Source organism: Emys orbicularis, chromosome 6, assembly GCF_028017835.1.
Source record: "Emys orbicularis isolate rEmyOrb1 chromosome 6, rEmyOrb1.hap1, whole genome shotgun sequence".
Lineage (NCBI taxonomy): Eukaryota > Metazoa > Chordata > Testudines > Emydidae > Emys > Emys orbicularis.
This window is the reverse complement of record NC_088688.1, coordinates 134,181,347-134,205,069: the sequence shown is the minus strand read 5'-3', so window position 1 is coordinate 134,205,069 and position 23,723 is coordinate 134,181,347.

Sequence of the window (23,723 nt, the reverse complement as noted above, 5' to 3'; positions counted from 1 at the left end):
AAGCCTTACCTATCTTACTGTGTCCTCACTGTTTCTGCATGTGTGTGCGGTAGCATAACCCATATTTCTTTGTTCGGAGACACTCCAGGATCTTTCCTAGTCAATTGTGTCAATTGCAGGAGTACTTGTCTGCCCATCAGAGGGAATTGTGGGATGTGCATTGGATGACTCTCAACACTTGAGTGAACTTGCCTCTGTCCTCACTGCACAGTGGGCAGGTTCCAGCCTGAGCTAAAGCTTGGGCTTTAACCCATAGCCCCAGCTGTGGATGCAAGCTTGGATTCAAAGTGCAAACATGCACACGCTTGAGGGTTTTGTGTGTGGGCAGTAGCAGGGTTTGGGCAAAAACACATCGAGGATCTCAGGCTAAGACTATGGTGTAGTTATACCCTAAAAAGACAAATGAAACTAACCAAAACATGGCGTGAAAGAGGCACTGCATCTTTAACAAACCTTGTTGTACTTGGCTTGGGTACTGTGGCATCTAATGCATAGAATTAAACCCCACTGAGAATTCTGTATAACAGGGTAAGTGTTGAAGAGAGGATCTGCCAGAGGCCATTATCTTTGGTAGATTGGATGGCTCATGGAATTAGTAAATTACACAACCTCCTATAGGATTAGATTCACTAAGATGTTCTGGTTGTCTGTGCTTCTTTGGCCATAAACCAAGTTTAACTGACCATCTCTGGGTCACCAGGTAAAATCTCGTCCAGGTCAGTAGTGAGTTAAGTCGTTTAGAACCATGTATGAGATTTGTCAGTCACAGTCTTGTTCCTAGTGGATAGGTGGCCACCCCATCATTGACACATGTGTGAGTAGTGTTTACAGAGGGCCAGATTGTGCTCCCTTTATTCATGAATGGTAGCACCTTTCTCTGGGAGCAATCCCAGAGAAACAAGAACTGAATATGCATAGATACTAAACTGCCTTCTCATTCATAAGGTGGAAATCCCTAGGAATTATGGTAGGAGTATCAGAAGCTTTCACTATCTGTTTGTCTTAGGGTTTTCCATGGCACCCACAGCTATAGTATATCACCATAGTAGTTTCACTGCCACTACCCATTCTTTGTGGTCCATGAACCAATGGCCTAATGTAAAGCCTATTGAAGTCAGTAAGAGCCTTTTCACTGAACTGGTTCCAATAAAAAGCTTAAGTTTCCAGTTGTGCCAGTGTGGAACCTTTCAGAAGCTCATAATTCACATGAAAGTTTGTATAGAAAAAAGTTCCCTTTGTTTTTATTTTTTCTAAATTTCAGCCCTAACTCTTAGTTTCCTGGTGTTGGTGCGTTTAAGTCAGGTTCCCAAACATGATTTTCTTTTACACAACATTTATGGTGCAGGAAGCTAGTCAATTTTTTTCCATATGAAAGGCAATCTTCATTTCAAAATAATAGTATAAAATAGATGTGTGGTTTGAACATGTTTAGCAATTTTTTTAAAGCCCCATAGGAGATCTCACTGGGACATAAGCAGGATCAAACATAAAATAAGTGTATTATTTAAATCATTTTTTATGCTGGTGAGACTTGATACATTCTGCATAAATATTAGGCATCAAGTTAGAAAAACTGAAATAAACCCCAGTTTAGTGTAAATGTGAAGTTATTAATGAGTAGCTTGGAAGGACTAGAGAGAGCCTGGTTTATTTCATACTCAGCAAGATCAATTTTTCATGCATCTTAGAAAAATAAAGACAAATATTTAGGCAAAACTGCAATCCAAATAAAACAGAACCAGTTTGTGATGTATGTGGAGGTCAGTGTGAGAGCATATAGAGTACATACCGTGCGGTGTATATTTGTACAGAGGATAATTTTAAGGGAGCAGCTAAAATATATCAGGAGAACTGGCAACTGGAATAAAATGTGTAAGGCAGATATGCAACTCAGCCTGAAAAGGGTTCATTAACTATGCAGCCTAGATATTTGAATTATCAATAAGTAAAAAGTATACTACTAGAGTGACAATTTAACTAAGTCTGCAACAGATTTATTATCCACACTGTCAAAGTAATAGAACTAGTGTCCACCACCCTCACTAGTGTTGATCTGCTTGGGATTTTGTTTTGTTTCCACCTCCCTGTTCTTTCCCCCTCACCCCCTGCAACACACACACACCCATCATGAAAGGTTCAAATGAAAAAAAATGTTTGGGGGGTTTACATCACAAACTTTAACATTTTCAACAAAACATTTTTTTTCAGAAATATCCATTTGTGATAGAGACATTTTGACAGAATGTTTTGACCATCTATAGCACTGAGTAAAAGTTTACTTTATAAATTGTCCCACTGAAATCAGTGTGACAACTAGAGCAGGTCTGAGAAACTTAAACTGACCCATATGTTATTGGAATGTGCTGTTCTGTTGAAATCCAAATGCTTCACAAACTCAGGGAAATTGTGTCAGAATTTCGTTTCAGAAGAAAACTGGGCGGGGGGAAAGTTCCAACGATGTTGAAACAACCAATCTTGACATTTTCAGAACATTTCAATTTTTCATTTTGAACTGACTTTTAGTTGTGATTTTTTAAAAAAAATATTATATAATTAAAAATAAAAATAAAAGTCAAAATCAAAATGAAACATTTTGATTGGCTCAAAATAAGAGGGAAAAATCAGAATTTTCCTATGAAGAATTTCAAAATTTGGAGGTTTTGTTCTAATTGGGAACAAAGACAGATTTTTAAATCCTTCATGAAATGCACCTTCTGCCCTCCACACAGCTCTAGTGATGATTTGGAGTGGAAAGTAGTACACCCTGTTGTTAAGAGTGACAGAATCTTTCCCATATTGACTTCAAGTCTAAAATATGTGTAGTAAGAGACAACTCAGTGGTTCTTCGTCTATAGCATGCAGTGACCCCATGTTACACCTGAAAAATGCTTGAGACACCTGACATGCCGTCTGGAGTGGTGCACAAGCAAGACTCCCAACATCAGGGTAGACTTTTAAGAAGCTAGGTAGAAACCCCAAACTGGTTGTGAGTTCTATACTTAGATTTCACCAAAGAATTAACAAGTGTAAACTCCTCACACACTATACAGCCTTGCTATGGAGTCACAGACAGTCCCCTTGGGCATTCTGATCTATTTGCCACCCAGGCAAGCTTGACTGTGTGATAGATGGTCGCTTACACCAGAAATCATGACAATATTCAGGTTTCAGAGTAGCAGCCGGGTTAGTCTGTATCCGCAAAAAGAACAGGAGTACTTGTGGCACCTTAGAGACTAACAAATTTATTTGAGCATAAGCTTTTGTGAGCTACAGCCCACTTCATCGGATGCATAGAATGGAACACAGAGAAAGAAGATATTTATACATACAGAGAACATGAAAAGGTGGAAGTAGCCATGCCAACTGTAAGAGGCCAATCAATTGAGATGAGCTATCATCAGCAGGAGAAAAAAAAAAACTTTTGAAGTGATAATCGAAATGACCCATAGAAGGTGTGAGGATACTTAACATGGGGAAATAGATTCAATTAGTGTAATGACCCAACCGTTCCCAGTCTCTGTTTAAACCTAAGTTAATTGTATCTAATTTGCATATTAATTCAAGTTCAGCAGTCTCTCTTTGGAGTCTGTTTTTGAAGTTTTTTTGTTGCAAAATTGCCACCTTCAAGTCTGTCACTGAGTGGTTAGAGAGTGTGACAGACCCAGACCAGTGGGGTACAGGAGTCTGGTAGAGGGCAAATATACTGGTCACTGGATGAGTAGTTTTCTGTTCCCTGAGTGACCAGAGCAGGGGCTGCACTAGAGTAATCAGGAACCTGCTAGAACCAGTTAAGGCAGGCAGGCTAATTAGGACACCTGGAGCCAATTAAGAAGAAGCTGTTAGAATCAATTAAGGCAGGCTAATCAAGGCACCTGGGTTTTAAAAAGGAGCTCACTTCAGTTTGTGGTGCGAGTGTGAGGAGCTGGGAGCAAGAGGCGCAAGGAGCTGAGAGTGAGAGGGTGTGCTGCTGGAGGACTGAGGAGCACAAGCGTTATCAGATACCAGGAGGAAGGTCCTGTGGTGAGAATAAGGAAGGTGTTTGGAGGAGGCCATGGGGAAGTAGCCCAGGGAGTTGTAGCTGTCATGCAGCTGTTACAGGAGGCACTATAGACAGCTGCAGTCCACAGGGCCCTGGGCTGGAACCCATAGTAGAGGGCGGGCCCGGGTTCCCCCCAAACCTCCCAATTGACCTGGACTGTGGGTTCTCCCAGAGGGGAAGGTCTCTGGGCTGTTCCCCAACCCACATGGTGAATCTCTGAGGCAAGAAAATCCACCAATAAGCGCAGGACCCACCAAGATAGAGGAGGAACTTCCTCACAAGAGGTTGAAGTGTTCTCCCACTGGTTTTTGAATGTTATGATTCCTGATGTCAGATTTGTGTCCATGTATTCTTTTGCATAGAGATTGTCCGGTTTGGCCAATCTATATGGCAGAGGGGCATTGCTGGCATATGATGGCATATATCATGTTGGTAGATGTGCAGGTGAACGAGCCCCTGATGGTGTGGCTGATGTGATTATGTCCTATGATGGTGTCACTTGAATAGATATGTGGACAGAGTTGGCATCGGGCTTTGTTGCAAAGATAAGTTCCTGGGTTAGTGTTTATGTTGTATGGTGTGCGGTTGCTGGTGAGTATTTGCTTCAGGTTGGGAGGCTGTCTGTAAGTGAGGACTGGCCTGTCTCCCAAGATCTGCCATATACATTGGCCAAACCAGACAATCTACGCAAAAGAATAAATGGACACAAATCTGACATCAGGAATCATAACTTTCAAAAACCAGTGGGAGAACACTTCAACCTCTCTAACCACTCAGTGACAGACTTGAAGGTGGCAATTTTGCATCAAAAAAACTTCAAAAACAGACTCCAAAGAGAGACTGCTGAATTTGAATTAATATGCAAATTAGATACAATTAACTTAGGTTTAAACAGAGACTGGGAACGGTTGGGTCATTACACTAATTAAATCTATTTCCCCATGTTAAGTATCCTCACACCTTCTATGGGTCATCTCGATCATCACTTTAAACGTTTTTTTTCTCCTGCTGATGATAGCTCACCTCAATTGATTGGCCTCTTACAGTTGGCATGGCTACTTCCACCTTTTCATGTTCTCTGTATGTATAAATATCTTCTTTCTGTGTTTTCCATTCTATGCAGCCGATGAAGTGGGCTGTAGCCTTAGTCTCTAAGGTGCCACAAGTACTCCTGTTCTTTTGACAATATTCAGGTTACTCCCAGTCCCAAAGGACCAGTCACTTACCCCAGGTCAGTTATACTCAGATCTGAAACCAAAGACAATGCTTGTAGCCAATCCTGTAACAAACTAACTAAAGATTTATTAACTTTAAAAAAAAAGGGAAAATAAATAGTTATTTACAAGGTAATAACAGATAAACATACACACATACCACTGAGCTAAACTGTAATAGAAGCTTCTATAATAAGTAAGCGTTTATGTCCTTTGGGGCTAACCCAAACCAAGCAGCATGGGGATCTCTTGCTTATGTTTAGGAATCTTTGCCCCTCAGAGTCCAGACAGCACAAAGATCCCAAGTTCTCCTTAGTGGGCACTTTTATTCCCTTCCCCCAGCATTCAAGCTGTGATGGGACAGGGTCATGTGCACATAGCCTCTTCAGAGGTGTGGGAGAAGCAATCAACAAAGGCTTTTGTCCATAATGGCTTGTCTGATGTCTGTAGACCTTGCTTTATTGGGCAGAAGATAACACTTCTTGTGGTGAACTAGTATTTCACACTTGGCAATGCTTCTCCCCTGACTGTGGGGGATTTACACTCTCAGCAAACATTTTTACATTTACAGAGCAAACATTTAGACATTACTTTATAACATGGGATACAGATATCATAAGTAGGATTAATACACACAGTATACTACAAGCATTCCATCAAGTCTAAACACATTCTTAGAATTCTAATATCTATTTTAATACTAACACACAGGGGAGCCAGACTGGTTTCCAGCTATGCATTTGTCAGTGTTCAGTGAGGGCTATGGACCTTGGCGTGAGCTGGCCTGCCAGCATCACAACATCCCCTCCCATTTAGCCATTAACTAAGGGAGGATCGTTGCAAATCCATAAAACCCAGTTGTGACCCCTCTGAAGCTTGCCACCATCAGGCTGAGAACTTGTGGCTCAATATATCATTTTTAGGCATGTGATTATTTACCAAAAGCTGGAATTTGCTGCAAGACATCCAGTCATTTGTTTGTACTAAGGGCTGCATAACTAAGTATTTGTGTAATAGCAATTAGTTACTTATAGAGGAGACATTTTTAAGAAGTGCAGCCACAGAATCTTGGCCTATGAGCTAAGGAAAAGGAAGACCTAAATATTGACTAGACGGTGGGAGGCTAGGTTGTCCCTCTGAAACTGAGTACAGTCCAGACGTGAGTTGGGGGCAGTGAGATTTGATTGATTCAGTTACGAGTTTTGAAATGAGGGTCCCCCACCCCAAAAAACCCCCACCTTGTGTAGCATCGTTCTTTTCAGCTGCACCTGTGGCCAGTTGACACGCTGATGGAATGTTTGTATTTCACCTAAAGGGAATGTTATTTGGGGCAAAATATCAGATGGTGTTTCCTAGTTGCCCTAAGCAAGAACTTGCCAAGTTCTGTACTGGAAAATCTGGTTGATATGTCTTAACTAATAACATCTTCCCCGGTCCCTCCTCCAACAGAGATTAAAGGTTTATTTTGATTCAGGCAAAAAATGTCAAAGATACAAAGTGTTACTACTGGAACCCAAACGTTACTCATAAAATTAGCCTCCAACACTTGGATGTGTAACAAGGAGAGCTTTGCCAAGTCCAGACTGTCAACAGAAACTGCTTCCAGCTATCTAGGATACTTTCACACGAGGGAGGTATTGACTTTCTTGAACATAGCATTTAAATATAGCAATTAATGCATATTTGTAGCAATAAGGAATGAAGTGTAATCCCTCTGTCCTGTGACAAATAGCTTGCCTACTACATTGACAGTTTTGTTTAGCTTTTTTTAAAATTAAACCTTTTTCATCATTCACTAAAACCAGCCACTTTCTCAGAATCATACCTCCCAAACTGCCAAGGCTCAAATATGGAACCTGATGTAATAATGATCCAAAGTGAGGGTCACAAAACAAAAGCTATTCATGCCACCAACTTAAAATACCGTGTGATTCACCCCTTTAGTGTTAATAACTCTTTCCCTAACTTCCATTCCATGATTTTTTCTTATGTAAATTATCTTCAAGAAGAAAAATGAGGGAAGACCAAATGTGTTTGTATTAGAGGAAAACTGGACTAAAATAAGTGATGTCCCTTGAAATGTCCCACTTAAAAGATCTGCTCAGAATGTCGTGGTGGATTTCAGTGCAGTTCAATTCATTGGCCATATGATTTTAAAGAAAGGTTATCCAAACGTTACTTAACATTATCAGAACCTATCTCTGCAGTGCAGTTCATTCATTTTTAATACTGCATTAAGTTGATTCACTTGCAATTATTCACCAATTTAAAAACATTACAATGAACATAGTAGGCATTTCTTGCTTACGGTTTTGTTGGATGAGCAGAAATGAAAAGCCTTGGGCAGTGTGTGACCTTTAACTGACATTCTAACACCTCTAAGGTAACTGACAAGGCAATTAGTCTGGAAATCCCAACACTGAGAAGTAAACACTCACTCAAATTAGTGGTAAGGGTGGTAGAGGGATTGCCTCAGGTTTCCCCCTTTAAAATTGCTTTCCCAATCATCTGTCTCCACTGGCTTCAACACTACAATAATTTCAGTGAAGAAATACTGTCTATGTTAGGCTCAAACGGGGAAAAACATTTTTGTGTCGCTCAACAAAATACAAGGGGTGAGATCCTCTGTTCTGCTCCAGCCCTTTCACACTAGAGAGGCATAGGGGGATTTGAAATGCCCCATATCAGCCCTGTCAGAGGACCCACAGAGACAGCTACAAAGCTGCCACTGGACACCCATCTCACAAGCCGTGGTGTATGGGGGTGTGCTGGGGGCAGGTTTGGAGGGTGGGAAGGGGTCACAGCATGCAGCACAGTGGAGATTCTAAGCATAGGGCAGCCTTGAGAGGCTGCTGCCACTGAGATAGGCCCCAAAGGCTGTGTAAGTTATACTGGGAACCATAGAGCAGCCCAGGTTTGGGAGGGCAAAGTAGTGCCTTAAAGCAGCCTTAGCCCCTGTCTACCTGGGCTATGCTGTGCCTCTTGGAGGTTGAGCATGGATCTCAAACAAGATATACCACATATGGAACCGGTCAACTCTTGAGTTGGACAATCTCAGACCCAGTCTGGAAAGTTTGCACTGGAATCAAGGTTGTGCAATAGTGACCATGAGCTAAACTAAAACAATAATAGATCTGGGAACTGGGAAGGTGTCATTCTCTAAGTTATATTTAATAAAGCACAACTAATACTTATCTGAGTATAACAATTGTGCACCAGACACAGTTCCCAGTGCATATGCACAAAACTCTAAATCCAATCAGTGGGTGACAAAATGGCACCCACCTCAAGCTGGTTGGAATTTTGAATCACAATGATTTTCCAATGGAAAATGCAGTTTATACAAAATCAAAATTTTCCACAGGAAGTGGGAGTTCAACCTGTGTTTTTTGTATGAAAAATAGTGCATCCATCCCAAATTTTGAGCACCAAATGTCAGAGTAAAACTTAAGTTTTCTGTGGATTTTTAAGTAAATCTCTAAATCAGTTTCTAAGTTATAATCAATTAATAATTGGCCTTAAACATTACATTTTGCGTCTCATGATTTTTTAAGCCCTCTAGCTTAAGGACTACAAACAGTGGAAAATAAAAATAAAATGCTAATAGTGAGAGTTTTGGGGTGTCCTAGGGTTTATTAATTATTTTGTTAATTAACAAAAAGAAACACTGATATTAGGGTTATTCATCATAATTGAATTGTTTATCTGCTGCAGTTGGTCAACAAAGAACAGAATTTACATTGGCTATTTCTGTTTTCTGATGTGATATGTAGACTGGAACAGCTTGGACAACGACAATTCCATTTCATGGCAACTTTTGAAATTTGTCTTTGTTCTTCATTGGAACAAAGACCAAGCCTTTAAGATGTTTTCATTAAAACATCTGTTTTCAGATCAAAAAGCTAAGATTTTTTATGTGGGTCTCTCTCTAACTAGAGTCCACTCTAGACCTCAGAATTCTTCCTGTCAAAAACCCGTCAGAGTAATTCCACAAAACATTTTGGCTTCAACAAAACAGCTTATTGTGACAAAGAACCATTTGATTGAAAACGTTCCTAGCAGCTCTAACATGGAAGTCTTTCTAAACAGTTTTGCAGAAGAATACAACACTGGTTTCCCCCAGTAATTTTTCCTGCCTCCAAAACTGGCAGCTAGCATAGTGCACTTGGAATGGATTTTGCTAGTTCAGGAGCATTTGTGATGCATTGGAGCAGATGTTCAATTAAGGAATAGCTCCTGTATTGAGGCTCCTATTCATCTTGAAAATGTCTTAAGAGCTCCTCTGTTGAATTGCACAGAGAACCCGGTCTTTGTGAGAACAGGGGCTACAATTTCAAAGATCCTGGTCTTTGTAAAATTGTTCAGCCAGTTCAGAAGTGGAACAGTTGAGACAATTGGACACTTTTTTGAAGAACAGGATCTGTGATGAAGCAGTGGATACTTTGACAAATACCAGGATCTTCATGAAAATTCCTGGCCAGCTCAGTAGTGGATCTCTTGATTACAAAGAATAGTTTAACAAAGAACAAAATCATTGAAACATTAGTTATTGCTTAGTCAAAGATTTTCTTTTCAATGCATCGCAAATGCTCCTGGGCAAGCAAAATCTATTTCTCATGCACCACGATTGCTCCTGGTGTTAGTTTCCGATCCAGGGAGCATTATTAGGCGATAAAAGGTAGTGTTTCCTAAATTGTTTCTAAAGTCTTCCACAAACTGCATCTGAGAATGGAACTTTTGGGTGTTTGAGGAAAGCAGAGTGAGGCCACAGGACGTTAGTCTGTTGAATGCACACTTCTGTTTCAAATGCCATTTTTCAGCAACAAAATTATCCCACAGAATATGTGGCATTATTTTTGACATTGACCTTTTCAGCCTTTACTCTGAAGCCCCACCAATAAGGCATTACAGAAGTGGTAATAAATACCTCAGCACAAGGGTTGAATGGGTGACATTCCACTGGATTTCCTTCCTATTGATGAGTCAGGAATATCACTCTGACTGTCATATTTCTATTTTAAAAAGACAAGTATTTAAATTTATAAGGCCAGTTAAATTTGCAGAAAATGTGGTAATCCCTTCAGGAAAATCATTTCCGAAGAAAGTACTTACATTAAATTTAGAATCAAGGTGGTTCTTGTAAATATGTGCACTGAAATAACAAATACCTTGAGTGATCCAGGTCTTAAGTTTGTAAGTATGTGAGATCTGGAAATAAGCTTGTTCTGGCCATACAGTAGCATGTAACATTGGTAACACTGGTATACTGGTACTGAGAGTCTAAGCTATACTGTAGAGGAGCTTAATATCTTGGTGGTGAAAGCCATTAAAGACTAAAGATTTTCATGAAAGCTGTGTCCAAACTGCAGTGAGGCTGAGCAGCTGCACATCACAACGACCTGCTGATGTGACCTTGGACTCCATATTCCAAAACTGGAATGGACTTTGTGAGATAATCTGACTTCTATAGCAATGGGTTGAATTGGGAGCCTATTTTTTTAATTATTATTTGCATCCCGGGAATGAAATAAAAATCTTTAACTGTGCCCTGATTTCAATGGAACACATGTTTGGCTTGTCTTGGAGATGACTACTGTGCTTTGTAAATAGGATTTCCCTGCCGTGGCACTGAAGGCACAGCAGCGGAATTTGCTGCCAACCCCCTAGGCAAAGAGGCACAAGAACTAGCCTACTTCTTCCTCTGACCCATTTGCAATTTGTGACACTTTCCTGCTTGAACAGTCATGCTTTTGTACAGAGATGAGATTAGTTTGCTGACAAACTCATAAATCAGTTTCTCTTTTGTTGGGATTGAAGCTTCTTCTGAGCCCTGCATTTAGGCGAATGCATCTAACATTGAAATAAACTTGCTGCAAATGAATCAGTAGGAGTCACATGCTGAAATTTCTCTTAGGATGTGAGGAATGCTCCCTCTCCTTGACACTACCATATAGAGTCTCTCTACAATGTACAGGTCCTTGCTCAAAGACCACGCTACCGAGGAACAAATCCCTTGACTGTGACTTGAAAAGGTGGCAGCAATGACACACGTCCCAAAGCAGGCTGCAAGTCATTGTGGTTTCTCCAATTGGTTAGCTACACCACAGGATGTAAGACAGCCTGTAAGAATCTAAACAACTTCCTGGCTGCTATGATTTTTAATGGAATATCTATTCTGATGGATGAATGTTCAGGACATGTCTGAATGCATCAAGTATTCCCTATATAGTACATCATTAATGTCCTGAAAGGATAAAATAGAAGGCCAATCTGATTCTGGCGGGTTGAAATTTCAGTACTGAGATCAAGTTTTCTGTCTTCTAGAATAGTTCTAAATAGGATCATATATGAAAGTAATGGAAAGCAGTATGTATGCAGATGGGAAAAGGCAGAGAAAAAGCATACACAAATAAAGAAGTACAAATATTTTTCAATTCTCTCCTGATATTTCCTTTGCAATGTACTGCATCTTATCAAAGCTCTCTTTTGACAATTGGGTCTGATGGCAAAGATATTTAAAAAAAGTTTTAAAAGTATTAATTTAGGCAAATCATCTGGAAAAGCAATCTAGGTTAGTGGTGTTGGAGGGAAACATTACAGACTCCTTGGCCCGAGTAGACGTGAGTGAAAATTAAAGATGGTGGAATGTTTGTTGCTGAAGAAGTTGCATGTAACATGATATTAGATGATATTTCAGTAGGGAGAATGGCAACAGAACCTCGCCCATCAAACACAATTACTGTTGTACTCACTTAAACTAGTTTCATGCTTTCTTCTCCAGACCTTTGTGAAATAAATTGTTGACATAGGCATTCTTGCCATTTCTCAGGGACACCAATAGCAATTAGTGAGCAGTGACTCTTAGGAGGAATCCCGATGACATCAGTAGATTTTCCCGCGTAATACAATAACACCTAGCTCTTATAGAGTGTTTCTCATCAGAAGATCACTGAGAGTTTCACAGTCTTTAAAATATTTATCTTCACAACACCCTTGTGAGGCAGGGCAGGACTATGATCCCCATTGTACACATGGAGATCTGAGGCATAGAGAGGTTACGTAAATGGCCCAGGGTCACACAGGAAGTCTGTGGCAGAATAGGGACTCACTCACAAAACCTAGGCTGGTGTCCTAACCACTGGACCACCATCCTTTCTTTCTAGCTGCTTGCCCGTGTGAGGAAGGAGTTCATGATCTGGTCCAGTGTGTGGAACTAAAACAGTTTCACAAGGAAGATAGAAAATATTTCATACACAATTTTTTTAAAAGTGCATTTGGTGCATGTAAGGTCACAAATGCACCATTTGGATCCCAGGGTATTTGCCAGTAAAGTACAGAAGGTGCTTGGCAGGGATCATGGAAGTAAACTGCACTGTATTTTTCAAGCATTGGCATATATCTCGATGATCTTGCCTGCTATGTGAACAAGTAATGGACTAGGATTTGAAAGTTCAGAGGTCTGATTGCCCACCCATCAGGTAAATCCCACTGAAGTCAATGAGAGTCATTCCTACCTTATGGAGGGGAAAATCCAGTCTGAGGAAGTGGGTGGGTTTTCTTCAAGTGAGCACCTTGAGGGTCTGATGCTTAATTACACTAAGGCACCTTTATATTAAGGGTCACCCACTCCCTTTCACAGGGCCAGAGTGGTATAAAGGGATCTTAGTGTAAACGAGACTCAGATATTCAGTGTCTTCTCTCTTACCAAAAAATGAAGCAAACTGAAAAATGTTTTGCCTGAAATCTGGCAAGGATACTGTCAGAAAGCTTGTGAACTCCGTATTCACAGACTTTTAGTATCCCCATCTCTCCCTCTGTGTAAAATAGGTATCTGTCTATGTATCTGTTCCCAACAAAACAGGGGCCCAGTCATCCCATCCATCAATTTCAGTGGGAGCTTCGAGAAATGGTCTGAAGTAAATAGGATGAAATTCAATAAGGACAAATGCAAAGTACTTCCCTTACAATCAGTTGCACACATACAAAATGGGAAATGACTGCCTAGGAAGGAATACTGCAGAAAGGGATCTGGGGGTCATAGTGGATCACAAGCTATATATGAGTCAACAGTGTAACATTGTTGGCAAAAAAATCCAGCAAACACCATTCTGGGATGTATTAGCAGGAGTGTTGTAAGCAAGACACGAAAAGTAATTCTTCTGCTCTACTCTGCACTGATTAGGCCTCAACTGGAGTATTGTGTCCAGTTCTGGCCGCCACATATCAGGAAAGATGTGGACAAATTGGAGAAAGTCCAGAGAAGAGCAACAAAAATGATTGGGTTTATTTATTTAGTCTGGAGCAGAGAAGATTGAGAGGGAATATGATAACAGTTTTCAAGTACATAAAAGGTTGTTACAAGGAGGAGGGAGAAAAATTGTTCTTCTTAACCTCTGAGGATAGGACAAGAAGCAATGGGCTTAAATTGCTGCAAGGGTGGTTTAGGTTGGACATTAGGAAAAACTTTATAACTGTCAGAGTGGTTAAGCACTGGAATAAATTGCCTAGGGAGGTTGTGGAATCTCCATCATTGGGGATTTTTAAGAGCAGGTTGGACAAACCCCTGTCAGGGATGGTCTAGATAATACTTAATCCTGCCTTGAGTGCAGGGGACTGCACAAGATGACCTCTCACCATAAGTAAACAGTGTGTGTGTGTGTGGGGGGGGGAATACATTATGATGGCAATGGTGTTGTGCATTGTTATAAAGGTTTTATTATCATCAATTTGGGATGATTACATGACCGGTGAGTCATGCAGTCATCTCAGAAAGAGGCTGAGAAACCTTTTAAATCATGCTGTGACATTATGCATACTGTATATGATACAGTAAAACCGTTTCACAAAGTTTTTAGAGGGGGTTGGATGTTTTTACGGGCCCATATCGTTTTATCCATCTGCTGGCAAAACCAAATTCTTTTGCAATTGTGAGAAGCCATTACATGAGCTGTACAAGGTAGGTGCTCCTTGCTCATTCCTTCCCTGTGCCCTCAATGGAAAGTCCCAGATCTGGCACTTAATAGTGAATTATTCCATATTCATTGGGTTAGATGTGGTGAGGAGTATGCATGTAAGCAGCATTTGCAGAATTCTGAGAATTGTAAAACCATATTTATTTCCATTGACAATGGATGTAAGTGGATTCTGCAAACAGAACTGTGCAATTATTGAGTATAGCAGAAATATAGCCGGCTTGTGTGTGTCTGGTTTCCTGTGCTGGCAAAACTTGGCTTACAACAGAAATAGTTTTTACCACCATCTGCTTAGATTATGAAATACGTGAAATTCAGACATTATTTCCTGGATGGTCCCACCTACCCACTATAGCTTTTTTCCTAGCATCTCGTTTCAAAGGTTTGATTATTACTTAACAGGAATAACCACAATGCTTGTTTATACATAGTATGTGGAAAAGATTCTAAGGAAATCAAACTTCAGAAAAGGAATGGAGAAACAGCAATTCATTCCCAATATTCTATCATACCAACCCAATGTAGTATAGCATTAGGGATGAACAGAAAATGGTTTTCTTAAAACAGGGAAAAAATTGAGATCCAGAAAAAAATTCACATCCGGAATAAGAATGAAAACTTAATCTCAAAAATGCTCATGAACTGAATAACTGGAAAATAAACTGGTTTTGATTAATCAAAATGTTTTGTGTCAATTTCAAAAAAGTTTTGTTTCACTTTTGACCTTTTCCCCCTTTTAAACCTTTTTTTAAACTTAACTTTATTAACATTTCAAAACAAAAAAAAAATCATTTTGACTAAAAACACCCAAACTTTCTGGTTTGAACATTTTGAAATGGGATGTTTTTGCAATTTCAAAAGGCTTTTCCCCCAAAGATTTCTAGTCAGGAGATTCATTGAAATTAACTCTGTTTTGGGAACAGTTTCGGTTTTGACGATTTTGGGGGGGTAATTTGCATCCCACATATTAGGCACATTCCAAAATGCATGAAATCAACACAAAGGGACAGATTATTGGGACTTCTGCACAGGTGTCCTAGTGACGAGGGCTTAGAACAAGCAGCCCCTCCTCTTCACTAAGCACTCCTGGAAAGAAGGCCCTCATGATGCTGTAACTAGTACTCCCTGAGTGCAAGATGGGGTGTGTGTGGGTATGTGAGAGAGAGAGAGAGAGAGAGAGAGAGGCTCATTTCATTCTCATGCCCCAGCACATCTAGGGAGCAAGCACTAAAGGTGAGCAAAAACTACACCTGTTTGAAAATAAGCAGTAAGGGCTGCAGGAATGGGTGCCGGACAATTTTTATAGTGGGGGTGCTGAGAGCCATTGAACCAAGCTGTAAACCCTGGATATAATGGAATCCACTTCAAGCCAGGGTGCAGCAGCACCCTTAGTTCCAGCACCTATGACTAGAGGTGAGCACATTTGTCCCCATGAACCTGGGAAGCAATAGCCAAGATTTTCACATAAATAAGTGCTAATGGTAGGCTCCCAAGTCCTTAACTAGACACCTGCTTATCAAATGGGTTGAGTACCCATCAGCCCCTCTTGAAGTCCTATCACTTTTGAAAATCAGATGACTTATTTAGATGCCTAAATATAGTCTTACACGCCTAAAGTTAGTCAACTATTTTTGAAAATCTTGTCCATTATGTCTACTCCAGCCCTAGGATTAAAGAACGATTCCCATTTTCAGTGTTGTTTCAATAAGAATTGAAGGCCGAGAAATGGGAACTATATCTAGTTTGTCTTTGCCTTTCAATGCCACATGTCCAAATATGGCAATTCTCAAGAGAGCATTAATCCAGTTGTCCGTACTAGATATTGTTATACATTTAGAAGGCCATGGAGAGGACTGTATCATGGGAGCTATGTGGAATTATATGTGATTATTTTGGTGTCAGAGAGAGATAATGGGGATATATTGCATAAAATGTAATTTTTGGCATTGAGTGTAAGGCCTGGTCTACACTACGACTTTAATTCGGATTTAGCTGCTTTAATTCGAATTAACGCTTGACCCGTCCACACAACAAAGCCATTTAATTCGAATTAAAGAGCCCTTTAATTCGATTTCTGTACTCCTCCTCGACGAGAGGAGTAGCGTCAAAATCGGTATTGTTAATCCGAATTAAGGTTAGTGTGGCCGCAATTCGATGTTATTGGCAATTAGATGTTATTGGCTACCCACAATGCAACGCTCTGGAAATCGATGCTACTACGGTAGCTTGGACGCACACCACTGAATTAATGGTGCCTAGTGTGGCCGAATACATTCGAATTTATAAAATCGGTTTCCTAAATTCGAATTATATAAATTCGGATTAATCCTGTAGTGTAGACATACCCTAAGTTGTGCTTAAAGAATCATGTTTCTCCTACCCAAAATTTGATACCAGAGTGGGGCAGACATGATCATAACATATTTATTAAGGGTCATTTCCCCTTGATGCAATGCTATTATATGTCATTATTTTTAGGGTTCAATTATACCTCCCACAAGCAGAGTAATGTTACAGGAAGGAGAGTGGTTAGAAGGGGTTAGAGATAGTGGCCACTGATTATAGTGACCAAGTTCATGTGGGCACCACTTGAGACTTCTTGGGCCTGGTTTTTCAGAAATGTTGAGTACGCTTCCCTGTGACCCCTAGAGTCACTTAAGTGACACAAAAATAGATTAACAGAATTTCTTCAAATTTTGGAGAAATAAAAATGAAGCCAATATGTAATTGTGGAAGGAAAGTTGTAAAACACAGAAATGAGGGGCTAAGAATGGAAGTGCCATCTTAAGTATAATATAGTGCCAGAGCAGTACTTCTGCTAAATCTGGAGAAAGAGAGAGAAAAAAATCATGAATATTTATTTGAATATAAACAACAAATTCACTTGGATGATGCTTGTGACTAGAGCTGGTTGAAAAGCAGAGGAAAAAAATCACCCCTATTTTTGTCATGATTAAAAACATTTGAAATTTTCTAACCAGGTCTTCTTAAAACCCCATTTATTTACCTTTTGCAAATATTCATTCAAGTAAATTTTGTTTATAAAAAAAGGAAAGCATCACATTTATTCATTCAAATGACTTCAGTTAACTTGAAAGAAATCTGTGGATTTGGCAGACAACCAGTTAGGAATCAGAAATGACATCAAATGCCTTCAGTGACCATTTGCCCATTGAGAAAAGTTAATTGTGAGCAGCAAAGACTCAGAGCAAGAGTCATGACTAAGGTCTTGTCTACACTACAAAGTTTTGTCGGGAAAAGTTATGTCGCTCTAACTAAAGCACTTTAATTAAAACCGCTGTTGCATGTCCACACCAGCTCATTGTGTCGGCAGAGCGCATCCACACTAGCAGCTCTTGCATCGACACAGAGCAGTTAGGGTTGCCAGGCACCTGGTTTTAGACCAGAACACCCGGTTGAAAAGGGACCCGGTGACTCTGGTCAGCACCGCCGACCAGGCTGTTAAAAGTGCAGTAGGTAGTGCTGTGGGGCTAATGCAGGCTTGATACCTGCCTGTCCTGGCTCAGCATGGCTCCTGGAAGTGGCCAGCAGGTCAAGCTCCTAGTCAGGGGGGCCACAGGGCTCCACGCGCTGCCCCAGCCCCGAGCGCCATCTCTGCACTCCCATTGGCTGGGAACCACGGCCAGTGGGAGCTGCAGGGGCAGTGCCTGCGGGCAAGAGCAGAGCACGGAGCCTCCTGCCCCTCCTGCCTAGGAGCTGGACCTGCTGGCCTATTCTGGGGCACAGCACAGAGCCAGGACAGGCAGGGAGCCTGCCCCAGCCCTGAGCCCCACCCACACCTGGAGCCCCCTCCTGCACCCCAAACCCTTCATCCCTGGCCCCACCCCAGAGCCCGCACCCCCAGCCAGAGCCCGTACCCTCTCCCACACTCCAACCCCCTGCCTGAACCCACAGCCCCCTCCTGCACTCCGAATCCCTCGGCCCCATGCCCCAGCTTGGAGCCCCCTCTCATCCCCAGCACCACCCCAGAGCCCACACCCCCAGCCAGAGCCCTCACCCCTCCTGCACCCCAACTCCCTGCCCCAGCCCAGGGAAAGTGAGTGAGGGTGGGGGAGAGTGAGTAACTGAGGGAGGGGGAATATAGTGAGTGGGAGGGGGTCCTTGGGGAAGGAGCATGGTGGGGGGCCTCAGGGCAGGGCTAGGGTGTTCAGTTTTGTGCGAGTAGAAAGTTGGCAACCCTAAGAGCAGTGCATTGTGGTAGCTATCCCACTATGCAACTGGCTGCAAGGTGCTTTGGGAAGGGTTTGCAATGCCTCATGGGGCAGGTACAGCATCATATGATGCACGTTTCTTAATACCATCATTCCAGGGGCATCCTAGCAGATTGTCAGCCGCTTTTTCAACTGAAGTGTGTGGGACGAGGGAGAGGAGAGTGGTGTGACTGGGGTGGGGGAGACAGCAGGCTGATCGACCTATCCTGAGGCAGGGGGAAGGGGACACCCCCGACACCTCAGCCCACAGCTCTGCTCGGCACAGCAGTCTCTCTCGAAGCAGCCCACTCTGCCTACCTTCCTATGTTTCTGTGATTCCCTCCAAGTTCTCCCACAGCCTCCTCAGCTGCCGGGAGCGGCATCCTTGTTGGTGTCACTAGGCATCACCCTAGGTAACTCGGGGGGGGGGGGGTGGAAGACCACGAGAGTCGATGAAGCCCCCCCGCTCTAGGCCAAAGTGAACCAAAGCCCCTCCATGTTAAACTTTACTAACCTCACAGGCCAGCAGCTGGAAAGCGGTAGTGATAAGGGGAACCTACATGCTTCTAGCTGAAGGACAAAATAACTTGCAGAAGGGAACATTGCGAACAAGCTACACAGCTAAGGTCGTTTAATGTAAGTGCTACAGGGGGAGGAAGGGGGGGAGGTAGGGAAGGAAGGGGGGGAGGAAGGAAAGGATAAAAAGGGAAAAACTGCTTGTATCAGCGCGCTTGATTTGAGACATGCTGGTCTCCTAGTGCCTATTCAGAGCTCTTGAATAAACTTTGTCTGCTTCTCCACACTGGTGTGTTCATTGGCGCGAAGCACACCGGGCAACGAACCCCGCTGTTGCCCCCCTCGGGCCCTCTGTGCCGGCAACATCCTGACCAGCTCTGTGAGCTCTCCATGCTGAGGAATGTCAAAGCAGCACAGCAGTCCCTCCCGCTCTCCCCTTTGCACTCCCTCCCTCCCCCCCCCCCCACCCCGCCGCCGCTCCCTGCAGCACGCTGTGTTCCTAGTGCCGGGCAGAACAGGAGCATTTCAATTATTTGCTTTTTGTTCCCCAAATTAGCAGCACACTCAGCTCAGCTGTCATATACTTCCCAGAGTCTGGAAAGGGGAGGGGCACGTGCCTGCAGGGCAGGAGAGATCAAAACAGTGTGCAGAGTGGTCATGGCAGGCATTGTGGGATACTGGCTGTGACTGGAGTCCCAGGGGAGCCAACTGAGGTCACTCAATTAGGGTGAACTGCAAAGAATGGGGCAGACAATCCCCAAAGCTGGTGGATATTCCAATACTTAGATTTACCAAGCCAGCACAAAACAGCTTGTATAATACCTCACTGGTTACCCAGAAGCCAACAACACAGTTCCTTTAAAGTAACCCAGCCTCAGGCCTTCACCCAGATACCCAAGTCAAATATGATGAGGATTACTGAAAATCTTATTCATCATATAAAAAAGTTCTACCAATCCCAAAGGATTGGACACAATACCTCCCAGGTTACTGAATATGCTAAATCTTACCCAAATACACCCTTACAGCCTATTCTTATTAACTAAACTAAAAATTATTAAAAAAGAAAAGAGAGAGAATTGGTTAAAAGATCAGTATACAAACAGACATGAGTACAGTTCTTGAGATCTCATTCCTTATGGCTTAGGCTTCCCCTGCATAAAGCCTCAAGCAGATCCGAGATAAAAAGGATTGGGACCCAAACATTTTTATACAGTTTCAGGCCTTCTTGTGACAGCTCAGAGTCCTTCGGCAAACAGTCACTCATGGGGACTTTGAAGTGGACCCATTTCCTAAGCATCACCGGTAATTATCCACACAGATTAATATAAGGCACTATCCTGTTTTCCCACCATTCGCAGATGATTCTCTGTGCATTTCAAAGAAAGTTGAATACAGCGATGTCCTATGTTTACAGTTCATTTAAATTTTAAGATATCCTTTTGATCTCTGAATTAACAGAATACACCATAGACAGGGACTGTTTGATTACATTGTTGACCTCTACCAATATATATGTAAATACACAAAAACACAAATATTATCTACCCATATGTTTTCAAGGGTTGAATTTGAGTCATTTATCCTGCAGGATGCTTAACCCTTTCTGGTCATGCATCACACTGTTGAAAGCCAGTTCTGTCAACAAAACAAACAGCAGTGTCTACACTCACGCTTTGTTGCTTTAACTTTGCCGCAAAAGGCTTTATGCCTCTTCTTGAAAGGTTAGCTGCCAAACGTAGCTTTGTAGTCTGTACACCTCCCCTGTTTTGTCAGCAAAAGGCAGCTTTTGCTGACAAAACTTTGTAGTGTAAACAAGGCCTAAGAATTCATGAGCAACTCGTGGGTTGGAATGCTCATATAAGCCATTCACTAAATAATGAAGGAATTTGTAAAAAAAAAAATCTATTGTGGCTAATAAAACAAAAAGAAGCTGTACTCAGACTCTCATGAGGATTATGAAATAGCTTTACTATTATTTAGTGTTTCAAAGTCTTCAAAGTGTATTAAAATAATAATTATTAATAATAATTCATAGATTTAATATTCATATATTGCAGTATCACCCAGAGGCCAATGAGATCAAGGTCCATTAGGGCAGGGCTGTACAAACACATAGTAAGTTATTGTCTCTGACAGTATTTAGGTATGCAGTAGGTACAAGCAACTTTAACAAGTGCAGATCTGTAACCTAAAGGCCAGATTGTCAATTGGTGTAAATAGACATAGCTTCTTTGCTTCATTGCCAGCTTACATAGATGTCATTTTAATACATGTAATTCCCAGTCAAGAACCTTTCAGCTCCAGCAGCACTACTTCATCCAAAAAAATTTTTAAACTAGGAAACAACTACCAACTATAAAATGTCAAGTACCTTTATATGAGCATTTAATGTTATCTAATCCCCTTTCATTATGATTCATGCATATACAATGCACTTAATTATTGCCTTTTTGAAATGTTAAATTTCTTGTAAAGTTTATTGAAAACAGAGCAGGTCTAGAGATTCAAAAGAAACAATTGTGAAATAATTTACAATAAAGGCAACATGATTCCCCCTACTTAATGTCTTTCCCTAAGATATACAGAGGAAACAAGTACACTGCATTTTAGCAGTATTGTTATACTAAAGTTTTGTTGCCATGGCGAGAAATTCTGAATGGATGAAGTCATAAAGTTCTCAAGGAGGTGCTAATAACTCAACAGGGCGTAATAACTTCTTGAAAATGTCCAAATTCATAAAACATTTCCAAAGGGGTAACTATAAACTAAGAAAAATGGCAAAACACAGAGTATGCAATGGTGAGGTTACGTCGTTCCCAATCCTTAACAAGCTGGTTCTTACCATATCTTTACTCTGCCCCGCCTTAGATCTTGTAAAGTATATGTAACATCACTATGGACCAGACTCTGATATCCTTTCTCATGTTAATAGTACCTTCCACAATGAAGTCAATGGGACTACTTGCAGAGTAAATTTCTTCTCAGTGTGTTTAAGGTTATCATAGCCATATGCAGAATGGGAGGGTGTTTTGAGTGACGGGTGGAGGGGATGTAAGCTTTGGAGTTCTGTTGGATAGGGATGTGTGAATCAGTGTGGATTACAATAAGACCTCCATAAACCTTAAGACCTTGCCCAGAACTCAGAGAACCTAGAGTGAGGCTAATGAAAGTTTCCTTACCTTTTTATTTCATTATTTACATTTTGCCTACCTCTGTATTTCCAAGGTCTGGCTTGGACCAGAAGCATGGGCGTCAAAACACCATGGGAAATACTGACTTTAAAACACTGTTCTTGTGAGACTTCCACCCCACCTCTGTAGTCCCCTCCGTGGAAATCCCATTCCTGTTGAGCTCAATGGAAGATTTGACATTGACTTCAGTAGAGCCAGGATTTCACCCCTAAAGTCTAGATAGTTCAGATGAGCTTTGGAGAAGAATCCAAACTTTTGGGTAAATAACCAAAGAATAACACATTTCTAAGCCAAGATTATTTTTTTTTAAAGGGAACCTAAAGTTAGGCTCTTATGTTCGTATCTAGTCACCTACAAAATAAACCTGTTTTTCATAAGTGCTGACCAGGTAGCAGCTCCCAGGGAAGTCAGGAGGTCAGAGTCACAGCTGGGGTAAATTGTCATAGCGCCATTGATTCCACTGGATGGGGTAAATTATTATAGCTCGGTTGATTTCAGTGGAGCTACCAGAATATACCCAGCTAAGGATCTGCCTCGACTTACTCAGGTTAAGGTGGCTTGTCACCTTTACTAAATGCTCCTACTTGAGGAACCTTAATTTCCCTGCTTAGGGCCAAATCACTCTCTGTCAGACCTGCATGCGGAGGGGACCACCCACATCCTGATTTTCCTTCTCTTTACTACAGGATGTGGGGTTCAGCAACATAGTGCCCCTATCCAAACCCATGAAAAAAACCATGAATGGAAATCAGTGCTGAGGGGTTTATGCTGTTGTTGATGGTTGTTTTAAGAGAGGATTAGAGGAGGCAATTAAATCATCTGTCTGTTGTCTAAAATCTGACATGGTATAAAAATGTGTGTTGAATCTTTATGGGTTCTGGGAGGGTTCTGTTTTCAGTTCCAGCAAAATGGCTGTCTACAAGCCATTAGAAAAGTGTGATCTGATTTTAATAATTTTATTTCCTCTCCTATCAGCGCTCTGCCTAAAAATAACTAAGACTTCAATGCATTTCCCGTTAGCATACTTCATTCTGAAAAGCAAACCAGGCTCCTAGCAGTGAACCAAATAGCCAATGCCTTAGCAGAGAGTCAGGCTGATAACTTGCTTTGAAATTTAGTAGCCAGATATTACTTGAAAATACAACATGTGATGATTATACACAAACTGTTTCTTTACAATATTAAACAATAGCATGTTAAATGCATGTTATATGTAGTAAGCCTGCATTTTGATGGGCTGAACTCTGCCCTCAGTTAGTGTTGTAATTCAAGTAAAAGAGACAAGGGTTAAGGTGATATCTGTTATTGGACCAACTTCTGTTAGCGAAAGGCCTGGTCTACACTGGGGGAAGGGGGGATCGACCTAAGATACGCAACTTCAGCTACGAGAATAGCGTAGCTGAAGTCGATGTATCTTAGTTCGACTTACCTCGCATCCTCACGGTGCAGGATCGACTGCTGCCGCTCCCCCATCGACTCCACTTCCGCCTCTCACCGCGGTGGAGTTCCGGAGTCAACGGCAGAGTGATCGGGGATCAATTTATCGCGTCTACACTAGACGTGATAAATTGATCCCC